Raw genomic sequence first — 13,326 nt, 5'->3', positions numbered from 1 at the left:
GCTGCGGCTAAGCCCAAACAACCCTCACCCACTCTGATTTTTGCTTGCACCAGTAGGAACAATCAGCCCAGCCTGGCTTTTCCCTGATCTAGTCCACATGTGGCCCACAGGTGTTGTAGCCTTGCTTAGTCTGGTCTGCCCCATCCCAGCTCACGCTCTCCAGTGGGAGTAGCTGTCCAGCAAGGGAACCACCCCTTATTCCCCTGCTGACTCCGCCCCCTCCCCTCCTGGTTCTCATGTGTACTGGTTGGGTGCTGGGGTCACATCTGGCACAGGCAACCTCACCTTGGATTCCTTATTGTGCACTGGTTTTTGTCGCGACCAAACCTGGCTTAACCCACACTCTGTTCTGGTGCTTGGATTTGCCAGTGGATGATGTGAACTGATTCAGCCTGGTCTGCCCCCGACCCATGCCAAATGTATGCCAATGGGAAACTGTCCATGGCCTATTCTGGGCTGTTTCCTATCATGCTTCTTGCGCTTACCTGCAGGGACTGTGTCCTGCCAGAGGAATTGCCCAGGCTCCTTCATCAGAAGCCCTCCCAATGCCAGATTTTGTGCATACCAGGGGGCCCATGAGCCAGACCTACTCAGTCCACCTCCTGTCCTAGCAGGAACAGTGGCTTTTCTTGACTGGCCTTCCAGCCATGGCTCATCCATACCCACATACTACTCACATATGGCTCAGTAGGGGTTGACCTAACCTAGTCTGTCCCACATCTACCCTGGTCCTCCAGGACATCTTAGGGTTTTGGGGTCTGACCCGGCCTGGTGCGTCATGTCCCAGCCCACTCATGTGCCAAGGGAGATTGCAACCGTTTCCTGATCTGAACGCAGCCCCATTCCAGGCCATGCATCCATTGGTGGGAACCTCAACCCAGTTAGGGTGTCCCCTTAGCTCCCTAACCAGGCCTGTTCCCAGCCGTAGATCATGCACCTGCCAGTGGTTGCTCTGACTCAGCTTGGCTCAGCCCCTCACCTGTCCCGGCTTCTGCCTTAGACACTGTGGCTTAGTGTCCCTGGCCCATGCAGACCAGTAGGTGCAAGAGCCTAGCTCCACGCTGGTTTCTAGTTTTGGTTGTGGGCTAAGGTTTGCTCAGTCCTGCCTGGTACACCCTGTTCCATTACCAATTCACATATTAGCCAGCTGTTTGAGCTACTTTGCCCAGCTTGTCTGACCCCCAGGTCTGGACCACATGTTCACCAGCAGGAGCTATGAATTGTGAGGGGCGTTTCCCAAGTTCCTCCACTTGATCCACTCCCAGACCCAATTCTCATACATGCCAATGGGTTTTACCAGTGCCTGGTTCAGTCTGGCCTTCCATTTGGCCGTATATGAGCTGGTGAATGTGGCAGCCTTGCCCACCCCACACCCTATTCAGGATGCACATTCGGGTGCTGCTGCCTTGACCAGTCCAGACTGTTGCGGGTTCCCTTACCTGTGATTGATGGCAAGCTCCTTGGTCACACCTAGCTTAGTCCATCACCACCCAAACTCTTGAGCTAACAAGTGGGACTAGAATTTCCACAGGTTGTGGCTCACACATCCCCCACAGAATCTACCCCTGGATATGGTTCTTGAGTGCTAGTTAATGTCATGGCCCTGCCTAATGTGACTCGTCTGCTGATCCATCTTCATGTCAGGTAATAGGATATCCTGCTGGACAAGCCCCGAGCCTTAGCTTTTGCATGAACTGGTGTTCAGTGCTCAGCATTGTTAAGTAATTACAAGTTATTCAAAGGAAAAGTTACTCTGTCATTGAGCATCTTTAGGATTGACTCACATCCCAGAAGCACTGTGGGTTCAACCAGGAACTACCAAAGCAGCGATTCAAAGAACCAAAATCCCAGAGCTCCCTGGTCATCCAGGCGGCCAGCAGGTGGAGTCTGGTGCCAAATGGTGCACTGGCCACCTGGGGACAGCTCACCACGTGCACATGGTGGCTGGCGTGTGATCCAGGCATGAGACGCCCCATCCTGAGACCCACCCCACTTCCATTAGTTTGTAAAATTCTTATCAAGCCATTTCCCAGAAGACATGTTATATGTCTGGGCTAGATTTCAGGGCAATGGGCAGGCACACAATAAGGTGTCCAGAAATAGCATGGGTTTAATTGTACTCCTGTGCGCAGTTAAAGGCCCATTCACCAAGACATTATCAATAACATTAACAATAACATTAACTCTCAAGCTTACGTTTTGGTTGCAAAAGCCATCTCACAGGGGCAAACAATGCCTCAATAGATTACAAAATTCTTAGTGGGGTGGTTGAGTGTCCATGCAAAAAGGGGGTGAGGCTGTGTCAAGGTGGTCAGAGAGAAATTCGCCTGGCCCTGCCAAGCAGCTGGAAGCTCCCATAGCACTGCCAAGCAGAGGAGCTGCTCTCACACCTTCGTGTTATTCACATCTACTGCAGGGAACCCAGCACCCATTGTTGTCCTACAGAGCAACTGCTAGTATAGCCTGGTCATGGGATGGGGTGGAGGACAAAGAGCACCATTGTAGAGGCATGGGGGGAAGGCTTCCTTTGGACCAGTGCATATTGACCTGTAGTCCAAAACTCAAAATGGGATAAGCATGCAGGCTGTGGGGGCCCCTCTCTTCTTCCTGGGCATGGCCTGGGGCTGGCAAGGCCTGACAGCCTCTGCAGGATGCAGATCTGGGGATGTAGGGAGGACACACTGGGGAGGAGCAGGTTCACGATAATGCACTCTGGTGAAATCACTGAGGGTGTCACTGAAGTGCAGCCCTGAAGGCTGGGCACAATTGTTGGGCTTCCTTGGAGCAGGGTGCAGGATCTCCAGGAAACTGCTTCCAGGCTGAGGCTGTTGGCCATGATGCCAATGCCACTGGAGAGTGCACAGTGGCCTTCTGTATTCTGAGTCAAGAAACAAGATTGGGGAGTAGGAGGCGGGACAGGCCTAGAAGGCAATACTGAGCACCAACTACTCTAACTTCACCACTCAGAACATAACTGAAACATCTAAAGGAGCAGATTTTGAATTAAAGTTAAGGGGAAATTTTTCTCAAACAAGAAAAAAATAGTTTCTGAGTGATGTAGGGTGCTCACTGGCAGGGTCCCAGCAAAGGTCAAGTTTCTGCTCCCTTCCACTAACGGGATGGTGACTGCCATGGCTTCTGCACAACCACGCCATACTCCAGAGTTGGGGTCAGGAGTTTTCAAACAAAATCACCAGGTTGTTTTTGTCTTCCTTGTATCTGGGTAAGAACCCCAAGAGTCACATTCTACTCGACTGCCACAAACAGGTGGAATGAGGTTTAAGTTGTGATGGCTGGAACTGAAGAAAATGGCCACAGTGTGTGCAGAGCCCATTGTGACAGCATTTGATAAGAGATTCACACCTGGAGTCCTCTCCCTTCCCCCTGCCATTGTCAATCTTTGGTTGATGTGTCAGGGAAGAATGAACAGTCACAGAGTCAACCAAAATGTTTCCTCTTCCTCTTCCTTCCAGGTGAAACTCACTCAGAAAGAACCCCAACTCTCTCCCTCTCCCTAGTCTTCATCAAAAGCCATGAGGAGAATTAGCTTTCCCTTTCCGTTCTGGGCTTTCTGCCTTAGAATGCTTCCACCTCTGTAACATCCACTTACAGTTCTAGGAATTTTCCTCTGTACTTCATTCCGGGCAGTGTGTTCAAATTTGGAATCCACCGTTTTTGCAAGAGAGATCCCGATCCAATGTCTCTTCAGCTACCTCTTCTTTGATACAAACCATATTTTGTGTGTTTTTTTTTTTTTTGCTTTTATTTCTCCTTTCCCCTTCTCATGAAAAATTTTGTACTTCCCTTAATAGTTCCTTAATTGATTTCTCATTCCAGCCAGCAGTCATTTGTAATTTCTTTGTAATATCCAGCCAGCCCTTAAGTATAACACTCACATTTAAAACCCCTTGTCCCCCTGGATCCTCTGCATCCTGTCTGGAATATTTCTTCATTTGGTCTGCAAGTGTCTAGAAAAACAGAAAGGCTTTCTGCTTTTTTTCTGTTGAATTTCAAATGTCTTGGAGACAGTTTTTTTTTTTTTTTTTTTTGGAATTTATTTTTATTCATTTGATAAGCAGAGAGAAAGACAGAGAAATCTTCTACTCTGCTATTTGAATTCCCAAATGTTTGCGGCAGCTGAATCTGGGCCATGTGAAGCCAGGAGTCCAGAACTCAGCTCAGGCCCCCTAGTTGGTGTGTGACAGGATGTAAGCACCTGAGCTGTGGCCTGCTGCTTCCAGTGTGTGCATAAGCAAAAAGCTAGAATCAGAGCCAGAGCTGGCACTTGAACCCAAGCCCTCTGATGTGGGATGCACCACCCCCTTGCTTGGACTTTAGTCCTTAAAGAGACAGAATGGTCCGTGAAAAACCAATACAGCAAGATCACAGAAGTGCAGGAGGTTGAGGATGGTGCCCATTTCAAGCCCCAACTGGGGTTGAGTAATTCCAGGAAGTTGAAGATGGCTACCGCAAATGAAACCCGGAAGTGTCGGCAGCTCAAAAGACTGTAACAGGAGGGGGGAACTAAAGAACCTGGAGGATTCTGGAGAAAGTCAAGGGGGATAAGCAGGAGGAGTCACTGAGGAGTGGGCTAGAGGCAGCAGAAGTGTGGAGGGTTTGGGGGTCACTCCATGTAATGCTGAAGTGCAATCCCTCTGCCAGCATGGAGGAGGTGCTCCCTTTTCCCAGTTCTTTTTGTGACTCACTCTTAAGGGGAGTAAGAATAAAAGGGTGGGAGTTATTGCAGTTTTTCTCCCATCACCCGTGGATCTATTTGCTCATCTTCCTTCCTTATGAAATGCAGACAGCACATCCCTTCATAGGCTCCCTTGGCAACCCCTTCCTTTGCCTGCAGACAAAGCTGCCTGGTTCTTGCTGATTCTTTGGTTCTCTAGGGTATAGCTTATGCTTCTACCACCCTGAAGCCAGATAGCTCATTGCCAACCAGTTAACCCATTGACCTGACACTACCACTGGTCTGCTGGTTGGCAAGCTTCAACTCACTCTGTAGCCAGTTCTCTGGAAAACCTGGTGATCAGTTAGCCAACCAATCCACCTCCCCATTACCAGAAATGTGTTCAGCAAGATCATGGATGAACATTTTCAGGAGTGAATCCATGTGATTTCCCTCCAACTTTCTGATATGGAGTGTTAAGCTTCCTGGTCTCCATCTAGGACAGGTATTCTTACAGTCCTTTAATAACTCCACTGCTGGGCAGGTGTCACTGTTGCAAGTCCCCAAGGCTCTGAAAATCCTGGAGAATGGATAACATCCTAAATCTCCACGAACATGTGGTTTCTTAGTTGTTGACTCTGCAAATATGGTGCCTATTCCAAGCACTAACTGGGGTTGAATAATGAGCTGGCCGTAGCTACCCTTCCCCCCCCCCCCCCGCCCCAGGGAGCTGTGTTCTCTTATGTGCACACTACCACAGGTAGGACAAAAGTTCTGATGAGGCCCACACCAGCTAGTTTAATAGCTCCTTTGTGATTAATCAATAAATATTTCATCTTTGTGAACAATTCTTCTGAAATGACAAAACACAATCCCCTATTGATGCAGTAACTCTTGAATAATGAGGAATCCATAAACTGACCAGGAAGGGTTCAATCCAATATTTCTTGATATAAAAAAAAAAAGAAATTCAATGATGAGCTATAAGCTGGAATCCTACATAAGTATAGCTTGAATATGGACTATATTTAGATGGTAATGTTCTTTTAATAAAGAAATTTCCAAGACTGCAGCATTAGGAACCCCTCCCTCCTCACTTTCAAGATCATAGCTTGACATTCAGTGTTGTGTCTATGCTTACACATCTACACGCACAACTCCTCTGGTACCTTCTCCAGCTCTCTCCATCTTGGTAGAGTCCTCCATGGTTAATCGGGAAGTATGGTAGGGCCCAGCTTATTACCTCCATGGCAGCTGCAGGGCCAGATGCCACATCTGCAACATGCCTCACTTGACTTCTAAGGTCAACCTGGACACTAAGAACTGTTATTAATATTTTATTGTATTTCCATTTATGCTATCTCTTTTTCATAATGTGTTTTTACTTTCAACAATTAGCTTAATTCATTGTAGGATTTAAATTATATTCTCAAATGATCATGTAGTTTCCCTTTTCACTTTATTTTCACCAAGCTTCAATATCAAGATTACTCTTGCTTCCAGTTATTTTTTGAACAAGTAATTTAGGAACTCCTGGCTTAGGATCAGCTCAATTCTGGTCGTTGTGGTCACTTGGGAGTGAACTCGTGGATGAAGATCTTTGTCTTTGTCTCTCCTTCTCTCTGTAAATCTGCCTTCCCAATAAGATACCAAAGAAAAATAAATCTTTAAACAGAGAAAGTACATGTTTTTCTGCCTTAATTTTTCAATATCATGCACTCCCAGGCTCTGTACATGGTGCTCTGTCATTTAGCAGCAGAGCTACCATCTAGGCTTCGAGAGGGTACACACAGTGAACATCCTTTTCAAATTGTTCAGTGGCTATTGAGATATTTCTTTTTTCTTTTCCCTCAAATTGATAATGATAATATGCGATTTCCCAAAACAGGATCCACCTAATAAGCAAAAAATTTTATGGACTTCAAGCTGTATGTAATATATTATTTTAGGGATTTTTTAAAAGATGTATTTATTTTACTCGAAAGAGTAGAAGAGACAAAGAGACCTCTCACCCACTGGTTTATGTCTTCAATGCCCACCACAGCCAGAGTTGGGGCAGTCTGGGTGTAGGGGCACAAGCACTTGGCCATTTTCTGCTGCCTTCCCAGGCCAGAAGCAGGGAGCTGGATTGAAGGTAGAGCAGCTGGAACATGAGCCAGCACTCAAATGGTATGCCAGTGACACAGGCAGAGGATTAGCCTGATACACCAGCCATCAGCCTTTATCTTAGTTTTAAATATTTGAAAGTAGGGCACATTACTTTCGCAATCCAAACTGCGTGTGTTTTCTGTATCTTGTTCACCTTTCCAGAATTGTATTTAATTCACTTAGAGATTCTTTCCTAAAAGTCACGCTTGGAACAGTGAATTCTAGGGCTTGTAGAAATTTTCACATTTATTAATTCATATTTCTAAAAATATTTTTCCCCAAGCTGTAGGCAGCTGCCTACATTGCCTTGTACACTAAGAAGAAACAAGCTCTAAAGCCATAAGACATAGAAAGAACCTAAGAGTGTATTATTAAGTTAAAGAAGCCAATCTGAAAAGCATATACATTATATAGCTTCAACACCATACCATTCTGGGAAAAGTGAAACTATGGAAATAGCAAAAAGCTCAGTGTTTGCTGGAGGTTGGGGACATAAAGATGAATAAGCCGGGCAGTGAGATTCAGAGGGCACTGAAACTTCTCCGTGAATTAATGCCAGGTTCCCTATATATGATTTTCCAAACCCATAAAACATACAACACAAGAGTGACTCATTGATTGGGACAAATGCATGACTCTGGTTGAAGTCACTGATACCACTTTTATTAGCTGATGCCTGTGTAGGGGTAGGAAAAACAAGAGCTACATCTTCTTTTTGCTCCCTTTTATTGTAACCTAACAGTTTCATTCCCAGTCCCATTGAGCCCAACAAATCCATTGGGGAAACTCCTGACAGCCCAGTTAAACACCCATGCACTTGCCAAGCACAATCTAACAAGTCCTTTGTGGCCTTAAGTCAAGAGGATGGTTTTCACAGCAGTTGCTTTTAAAGAGCTTAATATGAAATGCAGTGTGTCTTTATATTAAGCTCTTTAAAATTACTAATGTTTTTCCAAGACATGTGTATTTGAAAAGGTATGGTTGTAGAGAGGCCTTCTATCTCCTGGTTGACTCCCTAAATGGCCACAATGATCAGGACTAGGCGAGGCCAAAGTCAGGAACCTCGAGCTTCCTCCCTATCTCTCACAAGGGTGCAGGGACCCAAGCGCTTGAGCTGGCCACTGTTGCTTTCCCAAGCACATTATCAGGAGGCTGTATTGAAAGTGGAACAGTCGGGATTCAAACTGGTGCCAATAAGAGATGTTAGCGTTGCAGGTGGCAGCTTAGCCTACTACATGACTACTACAGTGGCCCCTTACTTTTTCCCCTCTTTCAGGTTTATTCATGCATTTGTTTATTTATTTCTGAACCAGGGCTACAGAGAGAAAGAGACAAAGAGAAACAGATCTTTCATCTTCTGGTTGATGGTTACCATGGTTACAGAAAGTGGGTGGACACCACAGTGACCTTAGCCAGAGATCTGGCACACCCCAAAGGCAGCCAAGGGCATGTATGGGCCAATGATGGATAAAGGTGAACATTCCTTGCCCTATCAGGGCCCAAGCAGGACTGATGCCAGCAGCCATGTAAGAAGGGGTATAAAACTTTTGTCTGCTACCCAGCAGGAACAGACTTCTCTTTGCTTTATAAATGCCTGTTTATACTCAGCTGGTATTTTCTTTCTTCGGTGTTTGGCAAAGCTAACACTGGTTTACTGCCAAATGGCCACACTGGGCTTAGATTGGCCAGAACACCAGGAAGTAGGAGTTTCATCTGGGTCTTCCAAGTGAGCTCAGAGACTTCAAGCAGTTGGCCCATCTTCTGTTGCTTTTGCTGGCAGATCAGCAGGGAGCTGGGGCAGAGATGGAGCAGCCAGGATTCAAAGTTGTGCCCACATGGGATGCAGACACCTGCAGAGGCTTAATCCACCAGCGCACAGTGCTGCCTTTGGTGTTTTCCTTGTTTCCAGAATGGTTTACTAGTTTCTTACCCGTGTATATTAGGATTTCTACACTTAAATGCTTCTACAAAAAGAAGTTCTTTTTTTAAATAAATTTTCTTTTTGATGTTTACATAATTGACAAGGATACACACCCATGAGGGTCACTGATTAGGGTGTGGAGAGTCGAGGCATGGGGGAACGTGGGGAGGACAAATGCTTGCAATTTTTATTTTCTTTCATTTTCTCCTGAATCTAGAAAGGCAAATGTGTGTGTGTGGGGGGGGGGGGGGGTGGATGGTGGGGGCAGCTGCTCCCATCCGCCAAATTTCATCAGTACACAGGGAAGGGACATTTTTACTTAATGTCATCTTAGAAACCCTGATATGAAGAAGAACGTTCTAAGGGTATTGCTTGAGTAGCTTTGACATTTCTGAAATGCTGTTGGTTTTGTTGCTCCAAGGTTGAGAAAATCCTTCCAATGCCCATTGACTTGCCCAGATACTTGCAGCCACAGCTCAGGCAAATGAGTTGTCCAACCTGCTCTGTTCTCCATCTTCTTCAATGGCACTTGCCATCCTTCTCAGGCAAGTATGAGCTGGCCATCTTGTCCCCTATATGCACCTGGGCACACTGTCCACTGCGTAGGCATCAGCACTTGAGGAGGCCCAATTGGGACACATATTTTCCATGATCAGATCACACATCTTAAGATTCCCCCTGTGGCCAGAGTTTTGAGTCATGTGATCTAGTCTGAGATTCCCCTAAGAAATTTCACCCAGAATGACCTCAGATCTGATTGTTGCAAATGTGCCAGCCAGTGAAAGGTCTGCAACCACATGTATCAGACTACACACACACCAGTGATTGTAGTTGTTGGGTCAGTTCCATTCTCATTCCCATGTCCCATGCAAACCAATGGGTGTTGTAGTCAAGCACAACCAAGCATGCGACAGACCTGGCCTTCATGCAAGCCAGCACAACTGCAGTCTTGTTTGGGTGACCCCCCAGAATCCCCACAAGGCCCACCCCTGCCCTGGTTCCTGAGAGAACCAGTACATACAGTGGACTAGTCTGGGGCACGCCACATCTCAATTAGGCTTTCATATACACCTACGGGTGTTGCAGCTTAGCTAAGTCCTCCCCACCCCACAATCCAGTCCACACACATGCCAATGCCTATTGGTGCCTTGTCCAGCCTGGCCTGCCCCCAGCCCTGGCTCTGATGCCTACCAACAGGAGCTGAAGCCCAATAGAGGAGTTTTCACAGTTTCCCTACCTGGTCCACTCTCAGGCCTGGCTCTTGTACATTCCAGGGTTACTGTGGTCTGACAAAACTTAACCTTATCACAGCACTTGCCAGTAGATGCTGTGGCAAAATCTGGCCAGTTGGCTCTTGCATGTGCCAGAAGATACAGTTGTCTAGCTAAGCCCAGGCACACTCCAAAACCCAGCTCACATGCCCACCAGTCCCAGTTGTCACACTTCCCACTGGGAGCAATGGTCTGGGTTCTTGTATGTGCTGTTGGGTGCTATGGCCCCATCTGATATGATTGCCTCACTTCGGCATTCACCAGCGGTTCCTGCAGCCTGGCTCTGTCCAGTCTGCCCCCAGTCTAAGCACATACTGGCAGGTTCTGCAACCTAGCCCAGCCTGGCCAGTACCCAGTCTGAACCGCAATGTGAACTTGCATGTGTTGCATCCCATCTTGACTATTGCACTTGCCAGCAGGTACTGCAGCCTAGACCACCTGACCTATTCCCAACCCCAGTTCACTGGAGTGTTGGCAGGTTCCATGAACATGACTAGTATGGCTCATCACCACTCCCAGAACTTGAGCAAACCAGTGGGTATTGCTGTCCTTCAGGAGAGAGCCCACATATCCCCCAGAGAATCTGCACTCCAAAGCAGTTCTCCCAGGTGCCAGTTAGTATAATAACCCAGGCTAACATGACCCATCCCCTGCTCTGACACTTATTGGTTGGTACTGTGGTCTAGCCCTGCCAGGCAGGCCCAGAGCCCTAGCTTTTATGTGCATCGGAGGGTAGTGGTTGTTGCTAACTCACCCAGCTCAGGCTTTTCACAGGAGTGGGTGCACTGGTCTGATCCAGAACGGCCCTCTGGTTTCCCTCCTCCAAGCCATTCAGTGTCAGCCTTCTCACTTACCTGCTAGTCAAGTGGCCTGGTTGATGGAAGTCTCCCAGAAGACATTCCCCACCTGCAGCATACTTCCTCAGCACCCTAACCCCCATATACACTCCATCGCCCCTTTCTTGAGCAAGCTATAGTCTTTGTGTGCACCAGCACATGCATTCCTGAGCCCTGGCTTCCAGTGGAGTGGTGTACTGGCCTGGAGTCCTGCCCACCCACAAGCACCCAAGCACATCCACGGGTTCCCATTGCTGGTCTACAAGCATGCCATGGCAGCGGGCCAGCCTGAGGCCTCACCCAGAACCAAAACTTGTGTGCAAGTCCTCAGGCTGCTCTGCTGGATGCAGTGGGGAAAAGAAAAAAATCTAAAGCATTCTGTACTGATTCCCATTGTGTAATCTCAAAGGCACAATGCCAGGAAAATTGGTCAAGTAGGAAGATTTACAATGGGTGTCCTTCAGCAGCAACTCTGTGCTTCTACAGAACTCCAAATGCCCTTGATCATTAGGCTTGGAGCATCAGCTGCAGCTGTTGCCACCTGAAAGATACCCAGAGAATCAGAGAGCTCAGTAACCAACTTCCCCCCCAGCCCAGCAACTGCTAGAAGGAAACAGCAGTGGGATTCCCGCTCCAGCTTTTACCCAGATGCTCTCTGCCTCCCTTCCCCTGTGAATTCTGGGTGGAACATCCTCTTGTGGGTGAATCAGAAGCTAGTGCAGAGTGTCTCACTACCTGGGAGGACTTGGGGAAAGGCAGTGCCAGCCTGGGTCCTACCAGGGGCAGCCATGGAAAGAACATTCCCTGGACCATCTCATTCAGAATCCATGAGCTAAAGTTGATAGGTTCTGCTAACATTGGAATGTTGTGACAGTCTCACGACATAAGGACCATCCCTGACCATGCCAGTTGGAAGACAAACGCCGTAAAACTCAGCTTGTGAAATTCACACACAGGTTAATGACGCTACATCCTGTTCTGGCCACCAGGGGGAGCGTCTGTCTGAGGAATGGCTGGAGCCCTTGCTAATTGGTTCCCTTCACACAGGAAGCCTCTGTATTTGTCAGCCATTGCTGGAAGGGTCAGGCAGTGTGCTGCGAGTGCTGCTTACTGTGAGTGCAGTCAGCGTCACTGTCACATGGCGATGAAGGAAGCTGGAATGGTGATCATTTCGTTGCTTCTGGAGCAAGCGCTGGGAATCAGCACTAGAAAAATGATTCATGCCCTGATGCTTCCTTGAAAAACCTGAAGAAAAGTGAAATCAGAAACCCAGCGACATTTTGGCAGGCAAGAACTTGGCAGAGTTGAACGCACATGTGCTCAGTTGCACGCTCAGGCTGCACGCTCAGCCTGCACGCTCAGGCTTCCAGTGAATGATCATTAAGATTTCCCTTCAAGTTAGTGTTTATGACTTATACGAGGGGCCTGGCACACAGTAGCTATTTCATAACTGACAGCAACTTGACGTGAGTTCAGGGTGAACACTGGGCAATGCGACATTCTTAAGCATCCAAAATTCAACTTGGAATACACGTGAGTTTTAGATTATCTCTGAGGATAGCCCTAAGAAGACATATGGCTAAGGCCCAAGGAGACTGAATAGGGAAAGTTGTGCTGACTGCATGTGGGGTAGGATAGAAAAATAAACAACGAGGGACCGATACTGTGGATCAGTCAGCTAATCCTCCACTTGGAGCGCCAGTCCCATATGGGCTCCAGTCTGCATTGCTCCACTCTGGTCCAGCTCCCTGCTTATGGCGTGGGAAGGCAGCAGAGGATAGCTGAAGTCACTGGGTCACTACACCCGTGTAAGAAACTCCTAAGAAGCTTCAAGATCCTGGATCCCAGCTTTGGAGCAGTTCAACTCTGGCTGTGGCAGCATTTTTGGAGAGTGACCTAGCACATTGCAAATCTCTCACCTGCTGTCCTTTCATCGCTCTGTAAATCTTCCTCTCAAATAAAAATACTTCAAAAACAGACAAATAAAGAAAGGAATCAGTGCATTTCCAGAGGTCTGAAAAACAGGAATTCTTAGCGCGATGGAAGGAAAGCAGTGAAGATTGCATGGGACAGTGAGGCGAGAGGCCAGGAACATGGCAGGCTGGCCACACAGCACACACAGCTGTCAGCTGGCCACCACCATCCTACCAAGGAGAGCTAGGAAGCAGCTTGCACATGCTCCACTGCCCACAGCTTAGCCAGTCACCCCACTGCCTGTGGCCTCAGCCTGGGAGTTCCCGGGGCTCTGAGCAAGGTGGGGCTCAGAGCAGGGAAGCCGCATTCGCTCCTCCGACCCCTCAACCCACAGTGCTGAGCTCTTTGTACAAAGTTACAGACCTCATCCTGCGCATACTGTGAGAGTCAGGGCACACCGTGGAGCAGAGGCAGACTACTTACATCCTGGGACTCTGGGAGCTTTAGAACAAACCCAGAGCTATGCTTGCACATTCTACAGGAGTCAGAGGGTGCCCTTTA

The 13,326-nt window shown here is 47.8% G+C and overlaps 1 pseudogene; it reads right to left on the bottom strand.

Annotated features, from left to right (window-relative positions):
* The window catches only part of LOC131480434 (E3 ubiquitin-protein ligase TRIM41-like), a 73,861-nt pseudogene that overhangs the window by 45,474 nt on the left and 15,061 nt on the right, over positions 1-13,326 (bottom strand).

Source organism: Ochotona princeps, chromosome 6 (assembly GCF_030435755.1).
Source record: "Ochotona princeps isolate mOchPri1 chromosome 6, mOchPri1.hap1, whole genome shotgun sequence".
NCBI classification, from domain to species: Eukaryota; Metazoa; Chordata; class Mammalia; order Lagomorpha; family Ochotonidae; genus Ochotona; species Ochotona princeps.
The sequence above is the reverse complement of the archived record's forward strand: the minus strand, read 5'-3'. Positions and strand labels throughout refer to the sequence as shown.